This window comes from Adiantum capillus-veneris, chromosome 26 (assembly GCF_014529385.1).
Source record: "Adiantum capillus-veneris isolate H3 chromosome 26, ASM1452938v2, whole genome shotgun sequence".
Lineage (NCBI taxonomy): Eukaryota > Viridiplantae > Streptophyta > Polypodiopsida > Polypodiales > Pteridaceae > Adiantum > Adiantum capillus-veneris.
The window spans coordinates 123,000,096-123,020,098 of NC_140956.1; the positions used below are offsets into that span (position 1 = coordinate 123,000,096).

At 45.1% G+C, this 20,003-nt stretch overlaps 1 protein-coding gene across 6 annotated transcripts in view; it reads right to left on the bottom strand.

Moving 5' to 3' along the window:
- The window catches only part of CW7, a 96,020-nt gene that overhangs the window by 70,034 nt on the left and 5,983 nt on the right, over nt 1–20,003 (bottom strand). The gene's annotated exons all lie outside the window — the stretch shown is intronic.

Below are 20,003 nucleotides of genomic sequence, written 5' to 3' on the forward strand. Positions count from 1 at the left end.
TAGGTAATGCCGCCACTGAGTAAGAGCATGGATAACCGCCAAAAGCTCTTTCTCATAAATCTGTGCTGTCAATTCCGGCCTTGAGAACAATCGGCTCTAGTAAGCAATAACATGGCCTTCTTGCATTAAGAGCGCACCCAGACTACAACCACGAGTATCACAATATACTTTAAACGACTTCTGCAAGTCCGACAAAGTCAAAACCGGTCCCGTAGTCAATTTCTCTTTTAGAGTCTGAAAGGCAGTCACCTCTGTGGGTCCCCACGAGAAAGAGACTCCTTTCTGTGTCAAGATATGCAAAGAGGAAGCAACCTCTGTAAACTTTCGAATGAACCGCCTGTAGTAGAACACAGTCCCAAGAAGCTTCTAACTTCATGGACATTCTTCAAATCGGGCCAATCACGGATAGTCTCTATCTTGGCCGGATCCATTTGCACTCCTGCTGCTAACACAACGTGTCCCAAAAATTGTATCTCTGGTAGGAAAATGCAGAGCTAGGAAAAAATCACTTTTCTTCGCATTAATCACTAACTTGTGATCTCGCAATGCCTGAAAGACCTGAAGCAGATGATCTCTATGTTCTGCCTCATTCTTGGAGAAAACAATGATATCGTCAAAGAAAGTGCCAACAAATAGCCTATACTCTCGAAAAATCATGTCCATCATCCGGTTAAATGTTGCAGGAGCATTGGTTAAGCCAAAAGGCATCACCAAAAACTCAAATAACCCAAAAGTTATCCGAAAGGCTGTCTTGTAGACGTCTCCCGGCGTGATTAGGATCTAATGTATCCACTCTTCAAATCAATCCTGCTAAAGCACGAGGATCCCTGTAATCTGTCGAGTATATCATCGATCCTAGGAATCGGAAATCTGTTCTTGATGGTGATTTTGTTGAGAGCTCTATAATCGATGCACATTCTCCAAGATCCGTCTTTCTCCAAAACCAACAACACTGGAGAGCAATACGGTGAAGTACTAGGCTGGACAAGACCCTTTTCCAAGAGGTCTCACACTTGGTTCATAATCTCTTCATTTTGTGCTCGGCTCACACGGTAAGGTGGCTGGTTCGGTGGTGTGCTTCCAAGAATCAGACCAATGGTATGATCTTCAGGATGAGCAGGTGGTAACTCGCGTGGCAAGCCCTCTGAGAAGCAATCGGCATGAGAGTGGAGAAAAGCTTGGCATTCTTTATCAAGCTTAGATATATTTGTCCTATCCTCATCACTCAATTCTTTCATAAAGATCGAGTAAACAAACAGACTGGATTTCATTAACTTTGAAATGGTCGAAGCTGATACAGCAGGGACAAACTCGCCCTTAAGTTTAATGTCAAGTACAATGGTTCTGCCTTCTCTGTAGTCAATGTCGCTTTCTCGCCCGATAGTCGACCACGGCGTTGTTCTTGTGGTACCAGGGAATTCCAAGAGAACATCACAACCTTCCAAAGGTATTATGTAAAAGTCCTCATGCCCCAAATACCCCTAACAATGCAACCGAAGTTTGCCAATGACAGATGCAATGGCTATGTCCCTGTCGGGTGCCGCTAGAATTGCCTCCGCAAGTGGTCCCATCGGATCAAGAGTGATCTCGAGTTGCCCGCCAATTCCGGTGAAATGAAGTTGGCCTTGGCTCCTCCATCAAAGAAGATCAGGGCTTCTTGATCTTTCACTTTGCCCCAAGCTTGACAAAGTTCTGTACTCTCGTCCAACGTGCTGGGATCGATACCCACGCAATTTGGAACCAGTCTTGTTTTCATCTTGTCTTTTCTTCCACGTTCCTGAGCTGCTCTCAAACTCTCAAGCCTTTCGTCGTCCTTGTCGTTCTGTCTTTCTGTGCCTTTTTAGGGCACTTCGCAAAGATATGTCTAGGTTCCCTGCATCCAAAGCACTTCCCCTCCCTGATGAAGCGAGCTCTCTCCTAAGGAGTAAGCTTGGGTCGTGCATCTTTCTTTTCTTAGTTGCTCTTTCTCTTTCTACTTTCATTTGTCGAAGTCTGTTCAGCTCTTTGTGTCATGATCTCATCGGTGGGGTAAGTCAGACTGCAAGAGTGGATGGCAAAACCCCGTTTCATATAACTGATCAACTCCTGAATAGAAGTTGACTTCTGTTCCAAGCAGTGATCTCGGATCTCTGTAGGTAGACTCAAGGTAAACCGCTCAATCTGTTCCTTGAACGAGGTCTTCTTAACTGAAGAGGCGGGTAGAAAAGAGCTCCAGAATCTCTCGCAATAAGCGTCCACTGTATCTTTCTTGGTCATCCGAAGATGGTTCCAAGTAGTTCGTATATCGCGTTCATACTCTCGAGTCAACCAAGAAGAAATAAAAAGCCTCTCGAATTTCAGCCATTTAACCGGCGTAGTCTTGCTTAATAAAAGCGTGACCACCAAGTTCGAGCATTCCCCTTAAAGTAAGAAGCAGCTCTCCGAATCTTAGAGTGCTCTGAGTAACGTCCTCTCGCGAAGCGATGTCAAACTGTTGTACAAACGACAAAGCCTTCGAAGCATGTCTATATCCCGAAAACGTGACAAATTTAATTGATTGTCCACCTTCTTTAAACTCTCGGACTTTCTTGCTTTTGTCTTCCAAAAAGTCATACTGGTTGGCTTTGTAAAAATGCTTCTTCTTTGCATAAAAGTTGCTATCATCAGAGTCTGAATTGTATGTAGATGAGTCCTCTGTAGAACTGTCACTCACGGGGCGAGATTTAGACTTCTTTGCCTTTTTCTTGCCCTTTCTAAACCGTTGCTTTTTGCTTCGCTTTTTGCCTTTTCGGTCTTCTTCGCTCGAGTCAGATGAGCTAGAAGAACTGTCAGAAGAAGAAGAAGAAGAACTGGGTACTTCCTCAAATCGAACACGCTCCTTCTGTTTCTTTGCCTTTTCAAAAGCCGACTGACGATCCAAATAACCCAGGAAGTTAGTGCCTTTCTTCTGCTTTTTGTCGTGCTTTTTAGCTTTGTTTTGTGCGTCAAAAAGCTGAGCAATTTGTGCATCGACCACCTCTTCTAATTCCTTCTCTGAATATTTCTTGTGAGCAGAAGGTTTCTTGAGAGCGGGTTTTGGGGGTGGTGTTGTGGTTTTCTGCCACTGCGCGTGCACTTCCTCGAAAGAAGTCTCGCTCATATATTTTGCAAATTTTGGGTCCTTCGCAAAATTGAGCATCATCTTTGTTGCATCGCCGATCAATTGACAACGCTCCATCTCTCGATGCTCCCCAGGAGTAGGCCGAGGCGGGCCATACTCCTTGCGAGAATCTTCGTTGTGATCCCTTCCCGCATCTCCGGATGCAGAAGGAGTCGAATGATCTTTGCCTGAAGCCATAGGTGCCGCGGGAAAAAAATTGGGATCGGATTTCCCGTAGAAGAGAAATCGGCCGTGCTCTGATACCACTGTAACAGACTTGGACACTCCAAGTCAAGAATCTACTGCGACAGCACCAAATAACCACTTCAAAACAGTTCATAGTTCACAATTGATTCAACACTTGCCCAGCGGAGTTCCATGCCTAGAGATATTGGCCCCAAAGAATGGCGCCCCTTTTGGTATTTCTTTTTGTATTATTCAGAGTTCAAAGTACAAGAGTGCGGGCAGGCGCTCACACTCGGACTCTGCGTCCAGATGCTCTTAGTTGTGAGAGGCCAACCCGTTTATTTAAAGGTTACATGGGATGCCAAAAGCAGAGCCCCAAAAGTTGAAAATCAAAAGCTTTCTAAAAATAAAGCAGAAGATTTCTCTCTCTCTCTCTCTCTCTCTCTCTCTCTCTCTCTCTCTCTCTCTCTCTCTCTCTCTCTCTTTTGCTTAATAAAAATAAAGCAAAGAGGCTTTTCTCTCTCTCTCCCAATTGCGTGGAGTAAATCAAGCAAAGCTGCCAAAAAGCACTGCCACGTCAACAGTACAGAATCCCGCAATTTACACCGCGTTTTGCGCTGACATCCGTACAGCCTGCCACATGTCATTTCTGTAGCCATTTAGGGTTAGGGTTTCCCACCAGAGGGTGTGTGTACAACGGGCAGCCACGTCATCACTTTGTGACAGTGCGTGCCTACGTCCTCGGACATTAGCCCCAGCTAGGGGATGCTACAAGATGGTGGCTATGGTCAGGTGGTTAGTCCAACGCGTGTCCCTAGGCGGTCCAAGTAGCTAGGTGTCACAAACTGCTCACGTGTCAAGCCACTGAAGAACAGAGCCAACCTACAGATCCCGGCTCAAAGGCCTAAACCCTAAGTGAAGAAGCTGAGGCAACAGAAGAAGTTTTACCGTCTTATAAAGTCTTGCTGAGTGGCCTATTTTTAAAGAAGAAGAAGTCCTACCAGTTTATGGGACCCCGTCTGATGGGGCCCAAGTGACATAAAGGCATTAAAATAAAGCTGGACCCAGCACACACACAGGCTAAATTTCATAAAGACTGATGACGTGGCAGAGCTGTACGGAATCCCACGTTTTACATTGACATATTGACGTGGCAGTGTACCGATTTCCGCGTTTTGCGCTGACAGGTGCTAACGTGGCACTGTATGGATTTTCGTAATTTGCGTTGGCAGCTTTTGGACAAGATGCTTTTCGACCAGTTGCTTTTGAGTTTACAGCTTTTCATGTAAGTGCTTTTCAAGGCCAAGGGCTTTTAAATATGTGCAGAGGGCTCATTCTCTGGCACGCTTCAATAAGAAGGAGCAAAGCGCGAGTACCGGCATTGTACTGAGTTCAAGTAATATAAAGAAACACCGAAAGGGGCGCCAAGGTTTGGCGCCAAATTCCAATACTCTCTTGGGTGGAGCTTTGCCACTCCCCGTGTCGTCTCTCTCTTTCAATCCAGTTGCTAATGAAGTGCTAAAAGTCTATTCAGTCTGTTCTTTTCTATTGGCACGTGGTGCCCGTCTTGTTACAGTGGTATTAGAGCTTCAGACGTGTGCTTTTCTGAAAGCATACCGGTCCCACCAAAGAGCTAACAGAGCAAATCGGTACTTCAAAGTCTATTGGAATTTTACTTGAAGAATCTTCGTGCCCCGACCCCAGACTTACTAGCAACTTCCACCCTTACTTCATCGCGTGTGGGACGCACTCCCGTCTTCACCGCTCTATCTTACAGGGGGGCATAAGCCCTAAAGAACCCAAGACATGGCGTTCATGGATTCAACAGAATACTTGCAGTTTCTCCTCGACGAGCTTCACGACATTCTTTCGCGGCATCCTCAGCAGAATCTTCCGATGCTTCAAAGTTTTCAACAGTTTTTGAATTACATGTTACCCCCTCTGATGCCCCAAGTGGTATCTCCTCCTCCAACACCAGAAAGTACTAGAGCTTCCAACTGGCAACCTTCCCAGCCGTTTGTTGTTCCAATGGGGGGAGTTCAGGAATACGGTGCAGCCATCTGACCCTGACACTGTGCAACCGCCTTTGCCACCACTGTTGCCCCCACCTCCCCCACCACCACCGCCACCAGGCTACAACAATTGGAGCCCATATGGATACACTTATTATCTGCACCTAGGATACGTGCCTAACCAACCGAAAGATTTCAAGGATGGTGGCACGACAATCAAATTTTTCACTTTTTCTCGGGTGAAAGATCAAAAGAAAGCATTGCAGTTCCTACACTAATTCAACAACATCTATGCTCTGGGAAACTATACAAAATCTTTCGATGCTTCAAAGTTTTCAATAGTTTTTGAATTACATGTTAACCCCTATGATGCCCTAGGTGATACCTCCTCCTCCAGCACCCGAAAGTACGAGAGCTTCCAACCGACAACCTTCCACCCGTCTGTTCCGATTGGGGGAGTCTTCAAGAATATGGTGCAGCCATCTGACCCTGACCCTATGCAACCGCCTTTGCCACCGCCATTGCCCCCACCACCACCGCCACCACGCTACAACAGTTGGAGCCCATATGGATACCCTTATTATCCGAATCCAGGATACGTGCCTAACCAACCGAAAGATTCCAAGGATGGCAGCACGACAATCAAATTTTTCAGTTTTTCTCGGGTGAAAGATCAGAAGAAAGCATTGCAGTTCCTACAGCAAACCGACAATATCTATGCTCTTGGGAACTATACACAAGAATCCAAGAATTCTCGAGCAACGGGATTTCTTAAAGATAATGCTATGCAGTGGTGGAGTTCAATCGCGACACAACCGCATGCTCCAAGGACCTGGCAAGCTTTCAAGGCAGTCTTTGCACGTAGTCACGTGACTTCTCTCTTTGAAGTCCGGATTTTGGTAGAGTGGGGCAACTTGAAAATGCTTGCCACCGAAACCATGGTAGACTATAACCAAAGGTTTCTCGACGTGTACCTTCCGGTGTCCTTCTTTAGGTTCCTTCCCTTGGAGGCCCAATGCGAGCGATATATCATTGAACTACCATCACAATTGCAAGAATATTCTCTCCCCAAGCAAGTCTCCACCATGCAAGAGCTTATGGACCATGCCGCGGTCGGCTACAAACTGATGAAGGAAAAGCTAGAGTTTACCACAGAACCACCTCCGGCCACTAACCACAACTCTCGGCAACAACAAACAGATTCCGTGGAATCTCGTGAAAATCAACCACAAAGGCCTCGCTTGACACCTCAACAACGAGACACCTTACTACAAGAAGGCCGATGCTTTGGATGTTTTCAAACAAGGCATAACCATTCTAGTTGTCTCCATCGCACTGATAGACCAACGGATGTCACAAACTGATGACGTGGCAGGACTATAAAGTTGTTCTAACTTATGGACAATTGTAGAGGGGCCAAAAAGGGACACTAGGCTTTAAAATAAAGCGAGGAGCATGCTGACGTGGCTCCTATACGGACAGCCGCAAATTATGCTGACTGCTGTACGGATGCCCGGAAAACGCGTTGGCTGCTGACATGGCTTGACTGTACAGAATTCCGCAATTTTGCTGACTGCTTTTGCTGGCAGATTTTAGCAAGTTGCTTTTGGGAAGCTTGCTTTAAAGTTTAATGCTTTTAGGGCTCTGCTTTTAGCATCCCTTGTAACCTTTATATTAGACCCAAGGGGCTCACTTCTCAGAACATTTGGACGCAGAGTCTAAGAGCGAGCACCCGCGGGCGGTTGTACTTTGCTCAAAGATTAATATAAAAGAAATACCGAAAGGGGCGCCAATTTTTGGGGCCATATCTCTTGGCAAGGAACTACGCCGGGCCGTGTCGACTCTCTCTCTCAAATTTGTGAAGTGTTTTGAAGTGAATCTCTGTTGTGTCATGATAGAATCTTGACTTGGGGTGTCCAAGTTTGTTACAGTGGTATCAGAGCACGGCCGATTTCCCTTCAGCCGGGAAATCCGATCCCCTTTATCACGATACCTGTGGATTTCGAAAAGAATCAATCGACCTCTTCTGCAACCGCTGAGGTGGGAGGAGGCAACGCAGAAAATTCAAACGACTTAACAGAAGATGAGTATGGGCCACCTCGGCTACAGAGTATGAACTTTTGGAGATGCAACGTCGACAACAGGTTGACGAGTGCACAAAGCAGATGCTTGAGTTTGCTAAAGATCCCCACTTTGCAAAATTTTTGACTCAGCAGTCCATGGCTGAAGTGCATACTCAGTGGCAGAAAGCCACCGAAACACCAATCAAACGGGTAATCAAGAAACCTCCCACTCCGAGGATGTTTACAGAAGAAGAACTTCAAGAGGCGGTTCACTCAGATCAGTCAGCTTTTGGACACGAAGAATCAATCGAAAAAGCAATTGAAGAAGCGCAAGAAGGGGACTGACTACCCCGCTCTTGGGCCGTCAATCTTCTTTTGCATCTGCAAGAAAGCAGAAGAAGCGTGTGCGTTTTGAAGGACTCCCTACAGAGATCCGAGATTACTGCCTTGAACAAAAGTTTGACTCTATTCAAGAATTAATGGGTCATGCGAACGGGGTTTCTCGATACATTCGGGGAATTTGACCTACCCCACTAATGAAATTTTGACTCAGAACCAGAAAGACTTCTAGCAATGAAAATAGAAAGAAAAAGAGTCCCCTAGAAAAGAAAGACACGACCCCGACTGACTCTTAGAGAAAAGAGCTAACTATCTCAAAGAGGGGAAGTGTTTTGGTTGCGGGGAACAAGGGCACATATCCGCAAAGTGCCCCTAAAAAGGGACAACAAGGACAGACTGAAGACGGGCCAGAGAGTTCTAGAGCAACAGAAGAACGTGGCAGAAAAGACAAGATGAAAGCAAGACTGCTACTGGATTGCATGGGAACCGACCCAAGCCAGATAGATGAAAGTACACAACTTTGCCGAGCTTGGGGCAAAGTGAAAGATCAGGAAGCTCTTAACTTTTTCAATGGAGGAGCCGAGGCCAACTTCATTTCACCTGAATTGGTGGCGCGGATCGAGATTACGCCTGACAGGAGACGCCCGGACGGGATGTAGCCATTACGCCTGTCATTTGCAAACTTGGTTTGCATTGTCAAGGGTATTTAGGGCACGAGGACTTTTACATCATGCCTTTGGAAGGGTGTGACGTCCTCCTAGGAATCCCTTGGCACCATAAGAACAACACCGTGGTCGATTATTGGGCCAAGAAAGCGAGTTTGACAAATGAAAAGGGCATAAAAATTGTACTAGATGTAAATTGAAGGGTGAGTCCATCCCTATTGTATCGGCTTCGGCCATTTCAAAATTGATGAAATCCAATCTTTTTGTTTACTCGATCTATTCGAAAGAGTTGAATGATGAACATCCAACGAACATGTCTGAACTAGACAAAGAACGCCAAGATTTTCTCCACACACATGCTGATTGTTTCTCTGAAGGCCTGCTAGGCAAGTTACCCCCATCTCGTCCTGAGGATCATACTATTGATCTAATTCCTGAAGGCACACCACCGAACCAGCCACCTTACCGTGTTAGCCGAGCCCAAAATAAAGAAATCATGAACCAAGTGAAGGACCTTCTTGAAAAGGGTCTTATTCAGCAAAGTACTTCACCCTATTGCTCTCCGGTTTTGTTGGATTTAAAGAAAGACGGATCTTGGCGAATGTGCATCGACTGTAGAGCTCTCAATAAAATCACTATCAAGAATAGATTTCCAATTCCAGGGATCGATGATATTCTTGACCGACTTCAGGGATCCTCTTGTTTCAGCAAGATTGATTTGAAAAGCGGATATCATCAAATCAGAATCGCTCCGGGAGATGTCTACCAGACAGCCTTTCGGACAAGCTTTGCTTTATACAAATTTTTGGTGATGCCTTTTGGACTTACCAATGCTCCAGCAACTTCCAACAGAATGATGGATAGGATTTTCCGAGAGCATCGATCTTTTGTGGGCACTTTCTTTGCTGATATTATAGTTTTCTCCAAGGATGGAGCAGAACAACGACACCATCTGCTACAGGTCTTTCAGGCATTGCGAGATCACAAATTAGTTATCAATACCAAAAAGAGTGAATTTTTCTTATCGGAGATACACTTTCTAGGACACATCGCCTCAGCAACTCTGTACTCCTGTAAATAGTAAATACCGCCGTTGAGGGAAAAAGTTTTGACATAGTGCCATTATCCACCTTTTACAAGTCACCGCGGCATCGACACCATCTTGAAAGGTGTGGAGCGTTATTTCTTTTGGCCGAGACTTAAGAAGGACGTGGACAACTTTGTTTGCAGTTGTTTAGTATGCCAGAAGGTCAAGTTTGGCAGGCATAAGGCACAGGGATTACTACGGCCTTTACCCATTTCCACTCACCCCTAGGAAAGTATTGCAATGGATTTTATCTTTGATCTCCCGAAGACACAGAGTGGGCACGATGGCATTTGGACTGTCATTGACAAATTTATCAAGCAAGCTCACTTCATTCCAGTGAAGAAAACAGTCAAGCCGGACCATTTAGCGAGACTGTTCATTGCATAGATATTTCGAATACATGGCATGCCTGAGACAATAGTCTCCGACAGAGATCCCCGATTCACGAATTTAGGAGAACATTGGCACACGGTTGCAGTTCTCGTCATCATTCCACACGCAGACAAATGGGCAATCTGAGATTGCAAATTCTGTTGTTCTAAATTTATTGAAGTCTTACATTTTTTATCAGAAGACTCAATGGAACTTTTTTTGCCTTTGCTGGAATTTGCCTACAACAACACGGTTCATTCTTCGACGGGGAAGGCACCATTTGAGATGATTGAAGGTGCTCCGAAAGTTCCACCCTTTCTCAGCACTGAAGACAAGATTTTTAAAGCCAAGCAGTACACGAGGAACTTGGACACTGCTTTTGCCAAGGTCCGAGAGGCTTTAGCGAAATCTCAAGAACGACATAAGAAGGCAACAGATAGACATCGACGAGATTTGAAATTAAAGGAAGACGATTGGGTGCTCTTACGTTTTGAGAAGGAACGCCTAAGGAAACGAAAGCGAAAGGAGTGGCTTTTTCCAAAGCTTAGCATGAGGTATTATGGCCCTTTCTAGATTAAAGAAAAAATAAATGATGTCTCCTTTCGACTCAAGTTTCCCGATACTTGGAAGATTCACAATGCATTCCATGTGAGTCTCTTGGAACCTTTTAAAGGTGATGTGGCAGTTGATGGGGAGCCTGATGAGCAACCCGAAGTGGAAGAAAGCGAGGAGATACTCATTCCTGAACAGATTTTGGCACTTAAGGAAAGAAAGATGAAAGGTAAAGTGATTTGGCGGTTCTTGGTTAAATTCAAGAACTATCCGGCATTGGATGCAAAGTGGATGGAGGAGGAGAACCTAGCAGATATTCCTCAGATTTTGGACCTTTACTTTGAAGCATTCGGTTTAACATAGTCTACTCCGACAGAACCCCGAATTCAGCAAGGGTGAATCTGGTGCAGCGGCTTTGCACAAGAGATGAGTCACTCCGCTCCTTTGTCAACAGATTGCCTCGATTTTGAATAAGGTCACTGATGTCCCCTTTGGGTTTCAAGGATACTAATGGGCTGACCAGTATTGCTGTATGACTTTATGAAACGGAATTCTCGACATTAAATATGATTGATTTGTACTCTCTCACTTGACTTGTTTGAGTACAGGAACTGAAAGACAAAATGACTGCAACGTTTCGGTCTCATAAATCTCTATAGACATGATTGCAATAAGGATTAGTTAATCGGGCATCACTGAGGTCCGGAATGGATCTAGATACAATTACTAAATACGTTGTTGGCAGTCATGGTCTGAGATTTGGAATGAATTTTTTTGTGATTTGTCATGTGATGTCCTATGATGTCGAGTGATGTCCTATGATGTGACTATCGTTTTTGTACAAGTGCTAGATGTGTCGTGTCTAGTGCGTCAATACTAACAATCAGTGTCTACTAAGACAGTTTATGGCCTCTATTTGTTTTGCAAGTGTAATCGAGGGTGATTACAGTTCTTTCAAGAGGGGGGTATGTCACAAACTGATGACATGGCAGGAATATAAAGTTGTTCTAACTTATGGACAACTGCCAAGGGGCCAAAAAGGGACACTAGGCTTTAAAATAAAGCGAGGAGCATGCTGACGTGGCTACTATACAGACGGCCGCAAATTACGCTGACTGCTATACAGACGCCTGGAAAACGCACTGGCTGCTGACGTGGCCTGCCTGTACGGAATTCCGTGATTTTTGCTGACTACTTTTATTGGCAGATTTTAACAAGTTGCTTTTGGGAAGCTTGCTTTTGAGTTTAATGCTTTGGGGGCTCTGCTTTTAGCATCCCTTGTAACCTTTATATTGGACCCAAGGGGCTCGATTCTTAGAGCATCTGGACGCAGAGTCTGAGAGCGAGCACCCGCAGGCGGTTATACTTTGCTCAAAGATTAATATAAAAGAAATACCGAAAGGGGCGCCAGCCTTTGGGGCCAGTATCTCTTGGCACGGAACTACACCGGGCCGTGTCAACTCTCTCAAATTTGTGAAGTGTTTTGAAGTGAATCTCTGTTGTGTCGTGACAGAATCTTGACTTGGGGTGTCCAAGTTTGTTACAGCGGAGCCGACGTCCCCACCAACGGTTGACAGAACCCCAACGCCACCTCCAGCTAAGAGAGCTAGACTCGCTATTGGACTAGTCCCTGATATCCATGGCATACGCCTTGAGAGTACAAATGAATTGTGCCAAGCATATGGCAAATTCAATGGCTTTGTAGCCCTTATTTTCTTTGACCCTGGAGCTACAAAGAACTTCATCCATCCAGGATTCTTGAAGCAAATGCACTTTGATTATGATGCAGAGGGTCGAAAGCCAAGATCGGTTCTTCGTGATTGATCGAATCTGAAACGAGGTTAGCTTTGCTAGAAAAAGTAGCAACTAAACCATCATCCTTGTGAACAATCTCATCTTCATCCTGCAAATCATCATGCTCGTGAGTAATCACATCTTGATCATGCAAATCATCATGCTTGTCATTATCATGCAAATCATGTGTGTCATGCTATGGAGAAGACGAGACTAAGAGTCTCCTTCTCCTAAATTCTTTCAATCTTCGCCTGCATATTAGAAATGAGAGATGGAGAATGAACAACTTGCTCTCCACGAATGACAAGGAGAGAGTCACTTTTGGCATTGAAAATGAACGTATTTTCCGCCCAATCAATGAGAGGGTTATACTCACGAAACCATCGAATGCCCAAAAGCATATCACATCCTGAAAGAGGAGAGACTACAAATTTTCTGCGGAAGGACACTTATTGAACAGTGAACAAAACATCAAGGCACTCTTGCGTGATGAGAGAATCCATACCGGGAGAGAAGCCAGACACCTCGAAAGGAGATGTCTTGCGAACCTCCAAGCGGGCTCTTTCGACAAGAGAGTCACTAATAAAATCATGCATACTACCTGGGTCAAACAATATGACAAAACGCTGACCATTCACATGACCATAACACTTAATGAGAAACTTATCAATGGGAGGATCGTGAGAGACTTGGGTCACACTCGTGTTCTCATTTATTGCATTGACAGAGGAAGTGGGTTCTGTGGGTGCTTTAGATTCATTTGATTCAAGCTTAGGACATGTTCTTTTTATATGACCCTTGATGTGACAATGAAAACAACGACCTTCCTTAGAATAAGTGCTTTGCTCTTCCGATGTGATGTATCCACCTAAAATTCCTTGTTCTACCTTTTCATATGGAGTGAGCTTAGGTTTAGCAATTGTGTTAGCTTTACCCTTAGGTTCACTTGGAGAGTTCTTTTCTGAGAGACTATTGGAAGATTGGCTAGCAGAGTTACCGTTCTTACCAGTCTTACCATTCTTACCGTTCTGAGGAGTGTGAGAAGTCTGAGAGGTAATTGTGGAAGTCTTGTTTTCCTTGGGCTTTCCCTTGTTGTGCTTCATCTCCTGTGCGAGAGCAACCACTACCGCCTTGTTGAGATCGATTGGATCGAGCAACTCGACATCATACTTGATATACTCGTCCAATCCATAAAGCAATGCCTCCTTGCGCTCCACATCCAATTTGCGTAATTGAGTGCCGAGCTGCAAAACACGATTAGAGAAAGACATAACTGGCATACCATTTTGCTTCAGACCGCGCCAATCGTGCGAGGTACTCGGGTGGCATAAACCGCGCCTTGAGCTTGTCTTGGAAGTTTGCCCAATTGAAGGAAAGGAGCTCGCCATCCTCGGCTTCCTCTCGGTGCGCGGTCAATTGTGCCTCTTGCCATGCGTGGTACCAATTAATGGCATCACCGGCAAGGTACATAGCTGCCGTCAAAACCTTGCTAATTCCTGTCGTCTTAGTTGTCGGAAAATAAGCATTAAATTGATGCAACCAAGAATGAGTAACTGTAGCATCCATCTTACCATCATACTTACTGAAAGTCAACTTCTTTGTGACTGCGTTGTTGGAGTCCGAATCTCGGCTTACGCCACTTGATGAACTACCAACATCTTTGACTGGCTCGGACTTTGAGGCGAGAATGTCACGTGACACATCCCAACCCTATGTGTCCGTGGACAAGCTACACCACAGCAGGGTTCAGTCAGTTCAGTCAATTTAGATTAGCAGTGATCTCGCACTTTTGTGAGTCTATTCGTAGACCGTGCATGCCCAGTCACTTAACATAGATGCATATCCTCGGTTGCACACAGCATGATCATCGGAATTCCCATCAGAATCCATTAGCATCAGTTAGGGGAATTTTCCAGTGCATTTAGCCTATTTTTCTATTTTTGGTTATTTTCACTTATTATTTTTAAGTGACTTTCCAACAAAAGTAGGTAGGGCAATTTTGCTAAGTTAATATATAAGCAAACCCTAGTTAGCACTTTCTGGCAGAAGAGGCAGCAAGAGCTTCCCGCTCAACAGGCAACTTCTCAGCAGTAAACCCCCCTCAGCACCCCCTACGTTTTCCAAGCATTACCATCGCCATCCTCACCCCATCCTTGGCGTATGTTCCCCTGGCAGATCCTTGGCGATTTTGCTCCCAACCCACCAGCCTTCTCGGCGTTTTTACTAACGCTAGTCAACTGCAGCAAATTAGCGTTTTGGAGCATATAGAGCCCAGCGTTTTTGGCAAGAAAAGGACAGCATCAGCGTTTTTGATTTCAGCCCAAACCAGCAGCAGAGACTCGCAGTTTTCAGCCTATGACACCGCAGTAGATCACCCCCAAGACGGTTGCAGATGTTCCCCCATTTTCAGCCATAAAAACGCAGTCAAAACAGTCATTTTCAGCCACCGAAACAGTCCCGAAATTCAGCGATTAGAAGATCTCAGATTTCAGCCATCAAGTCGTCGTCGTCACCACCGTCGTCGTCGTCGGCATAGTCCAAGTTGCATCAGTCCATTGCATTTGCATTGTACACCTTTGTGCAATCAAAGTAGACCACTCTCGCCGACGAGAATGGGGCCTTCGGAGGAGGGTTTTACAAACTCTCGGGTGTCGTATCTCTTCTCTCTCCTTCTCTCAGTCTCATTCACTTGCACGCACAATATCCACTCACTTTGTTCGTGATCACAGCACTCTCCATAAGACGGAAAGCTCTCTCTTTCCCTAAGAACTAAAAGGAACCTTGAGCAGTAAAGATCACTAATCTTGAGAAAATACAACATTCATTCCGCTACACCTTACATTGGTATCAAAGCTTTGGAAGTGTTCTGCATTACTCAAGGGAAGAACCACAAGAATTTTTTTTGCTTCTTGTGATCGCACGAACCCAAGTTTACTTGGGCGTGGTGATTCCTAATCGTGTTTTGTTGAAGAGTGACAGGAATCCCAAGAAAGAAGGGCTTGTCCAACCTCCCCTTGTGTCTCTTTTCACTCATTGAGAGCGGACCGTGCACTTAGCGGCCGGCCAATCGACGTGAGGTGGGAAAAAGCAACCTTGGTGTGAGCGCAAGGCTGCCAAGGGGTGCGCCCACAGAAAAGAGTAGAACTCGGGTGAAGAGAAGATCCTTCTCCAACGCGATTTGCAAGCAAAAGAACCCCTCAAGAACCTCAAGAACCCAAGATTCTCACGAATCAAGGACCTCAAGAACCTCAAGACCCTCAAGAACCCAAGTTCCTCGCGAGCTTAAGACCCCAAGATCATAGTGCATGGTCGTCACCCGAAGCGACATGGATACGTTGCATTCACGTGATGAGCATGAGAGAGGCGACGAAGGATTCTCCCCACCGGGAGGTTTTTCCCACCCTCCACCTTCGCCATCTACGCCAGACCCTATGGAGGCAATGATGAAGCAAATGATGGCCATGATGGATAGATAGGAAGACAAGCGCCTTGCTTTAGAACGCGAGCGCAACGCAAGAAAAGAAAGAAAAGAACTAAGGAAGGAAGAAGCGGCAGCAAGAAACGCAGCATTGGAGGCCGAGCGTGAAGCTCGACGAGAGCTACGCACTCAAGAATTGCTTGCCCAAGTTCTCGCCTCGAAGACCGAACCACCCAAAGATCATGGGAGTTCCTCTCGTGGTGCAAGCCAGGATGCGGATTCCAACAACCCAGTCACCGAAAAAGTGACTTTCAGTAAGTATGATGGTAAGATGGATGCTGCGGTGATTCATTCTTGGTTGCATCAATTTAATGCTTATTTTGCGACAACTAAGAAAACAGGAAATAGCAAAGTTTTGACGGCAACTATGTACCTTGCCGGTGATGCCATAAATTGGTACCATGCATGGCAAGAGACACAGATAGCCGCGCACCTAGAGGCAGCCGACGATTTCACGCCCCTCTCTTTTAGTTGGGCTGATTTCCAAGACAAGCTCAAGGCGCGGTTTATGCCACCTCAGTACCTTGCACGCTTGAAAGAGGATTGGCGTAATCTTAAGCAACATGGTATGTCAGTCATGTCTTTTTCTAACCGTGTTTTGCAGCTAGGCACTCAACTACGCAAGTCGGATGATGAGCGGAAAGAAGCTTTTCTCTTTGGGTTAGACAATTACATCAAGTTTGATGTTGAAGTCTTTGACCCGGCAGATCTCAACAAGGCGGTAGCAATCGCTCTCGCCCAAGAGATGAAGCACAACAAGGGAAAGCCTAAGGAGAACAAGTCTTCTCAAGGGACATCTCAGAATTCTCAGAACACACAGAATGGTAAGAACGGTAAGAATAGTAAGAATGGGTAATTCTTCTAACCCTTCTTCCTCTAATTCCTCGGAAAAGAACTCTAACAATAAATCTAAGGGTAAGCTAAAGCACCTGCAAAACCTAAGCTAACCCCTGATGAAAAAGCCTCTCAAGGAATTATAGGAGGATACATCACGGCGGAAGAACGAGTGATTTATGCTAAAGAAGGTAGATGTTTTCAATGTCACATTAAGGGTCACATTAAGAAAAACTGTCGTAAGACAGTCCCACCTAAAGAACCAAAGGCACCCGCAACTACCACAAACTCTGTCACAACACAACCTGCATCTTCTCACGACTCTGACACACACATTGATGAATCTCTCATGAAGTGTTATGGTCATGTAAAAGGACAGCGTTTTGTCATATTGTTTGATCCAGACAGTATGCATGATGTGATTAGTCCCCCTCATGTTGAGAGAGCCCGCCTAGAGGTTAGTCAGATATCTCCTCTCGAGGTTTCTGGCTTCGCTCCTGGTATGGACTCTCTTATCACGAAGGAGTGCCTTGATGTGATGTTTACCATTCAGCAAGCTTCTTTTCGCAGGAAATTTCTTGTGTCTTCTCTCTCAGGATGTGATATGATTTTAGGCATTAAATGGTTTCGTGAACTTGATCCTGAGATTAAAATTTAGTGCTAACACGATCACTTTACATTCCGATACTGATTCCCCCCTCATCATTCGTGCTGAGGAGGGCTTGCATTCTTTGCCTCTCATCTCGCATGTACACGTAAAGCGTGAATTACGACGAGGAGCACAAGCGGCATTCATTTATGCTGCTCCAGTTTCCCAGAGCATTCAGGCTCCAGGTAAGTATTCGGAGTTGTTTACGAAATTTAAACATCTCTTTTTGCAGGATGATCTTCCACCTCGTCTCCCACCAGAGCGGCCGGAGGACCACCGCATCGAGCTTATAGAGGGAGCGCAGCCAGTCAGTAAGGCTCCCTACCGTTTGAACAAGTCACAAGAGGAAGAGTTAGAGCGATAACTCACGGAGTTGGTGGATTCATACGTTCTAGTGTAAGTCCTTTTGCTACCCCTATTTTGTTCGTTTGTAAGAAGGATGGTTCGTCTCGTTTGTGTGTGTTGATTACAAGGCATTAAACAAGATGACCGTCAAGAACAAGTTTCCGATGCCTCGCATTGAGTATATCTTGGATAGACTCAATGGGGCAAAGGTTTTCAGCAAGGTCGATCTCAAAAGTGGATACCATCAGGTACGGGTATTCAAAGGCGACATTTTCAAGACTGCCTTTCACACCGAGCGAGGGCAATGGGAGTATATTGTTATACCTTTTAGATTGACACGAGTCGTGGGTAGGTTCAATCGTCTCATGGTAGGTCGTTTCGGCGACCTAGTAGGTGTATGTGTGTTCATCTTTTTAGATGATTTTCTCATTTTTTTTGCATCGTGGGAACAACATGAAAGGGATGTTGAAAGGGTATTAACTCGTTTGGATGAGTGTCAGTTGTACATTGCAGCTAAGAAGTCTGAATTTTTTCTTACTGAAGTCACTTATCTGGGTTATATCATTTCTGCAGAAGGCGTCAAGCTAGACCCCGCGAAGGTGGAACAGGTTCGTGATTGGGATTTGCCCAAAATTGCATATGATGTGCGTTCTTTTCTTGGTTTATGTCAAGCATATAGTTTGCACATAGAGAATTTTGCACGCATTGCTGCACCTATGACTGATGTTTTGAAAGGGGTAAAGACTCACCGTCAACGCGTAGACTTGCCCGAGGCAGCCATTGAGGCTTTCGCAGCTCTCAAGGTTGCGGTGACAGAAGCACCGTGTCTTATCCTTGCTTCTTGGGATGATCCCTTTGAGGTATGGACGAATGCGAGCAATGTCTCCATAGGCGCTGTGCTCCAGCAGCATGGTCGTCCTGTAGCTTTCCTTAGCCGGAAGCTCAATAGTGCAGAAAAGAATTATTCAGTTTATGATAAAGAACTTTTGTCTGTCATTCACTCTCTTAAGCATTGGAAGCATTTTTTGTATGGTAGAGAGTTTACAGTACGCACAGATCATCAAGCCCTCAAGTGGCTCCATTCTACGCCTAGTGCACATTGGAGTTATCGCTAGCGCGGTGGTCACAATTTTTTGAGCAATTTGGAGGTTTGATTGAGTATGTGCCTGGAAAAGCTAACCCTGTTGCAAATGCGTTGAGTCGCAAAGGACAGATTTTGGCTCTCGAGTCAAGAACCACATTTTCTATACAGGGTGAGTCTTTTGACAGCATGAAGAATCAGAATGCAGATTCAGAGTTTGGTAAGTATTGGTTGCAGATTCTTGCTTCCCAAGGGCCCAGCAACAACTATCTCATTCGTGATGGATTGTTATATTTTCGTCAGCGTCTATGTGTGTTGCCCTCTCTCAGGCCAGCCATATTGCATGATGCACATGACTCTCTCACGGGTGGGCACAGGGGTATGAACACCACATTGGAAAAGATTGAACGATTTTTCTATTGGCCTAAAATGCGAAAAGATGTGTTTAGTTATGTCACACATTGCACTATATATCAAAAAGTAAAAGCTCCTCGGGGTAAGCAGCAAGGCCTCTTGCTTCCGCTGCCTATTCCCGAGGGACCTTTTCAAGATATCTCTATGGATTTTGTGACTAACTTACAACCAAATCAGCATTCAAGGAACACTCAATGTTTAACTATTGTTGATCGTTTCAGCAAATTTTGCATGTTGATTCCTTGTAAGGCCACAGTTCCTGCACAAGATGTTGCACGATTGTTCATAAAGCATTGGTACCCCCTCTGTGGTTTGCCAAAGTCCATTGTTTCAGATAGGGATGTTAAGTTTACGTCCAACTTTTGGCGTGCACTCTTTGAAAATTTTGGGACAAGGTTGAATTTTTCATCCGCTTTTCATCCACAGTCAGATGGTCCAACGGACATTTATAATCAGTTGGCTTTTGATGTGTTAAAGTCTTATGTTCATGATCAGCAGTCTCAATGGGAGCTCTATCTCCCATTGGTACAAGCTATTCTCAATGATTCCTTCTCTTCTGCTATTGGTCGAACTCCGTATGAGGCAGCTTTTGGCCGCCGATTCCAGTCATTGTTGACTCGATCGGTCAGTCAAATGCCTGATGCCAATGCTGAGAGTCCAGTCATTGGATGAGATTTTTGAGAGAGTGAAGCTTCGGCTAAGCAAGGCTCAAGAATCTTATTCTCGACAGGCTAACAAGCATCGTCAAGAGGTCTCGATCAAGGAAGGAGACTGGGTGTATCTACGAATTATGAAACAGTGTCTTAAGCAAGTTGGAAAGAAATGTCCTAAGTTATCTTTTCGTATGTATGGTCCATTTCCAGTCATCAAAAAGATTAATGAGGTTTCAATGAAATTGAAGTTGCCTAACTCATGGTCAATGCACAACGTTTTCCATGTTTCTTGGTTGAAAGTGTTTCAAGGAACACCTCCAAAGAATGTTTCGGAAGAAGAAGAACCGGAGATCATCGATGA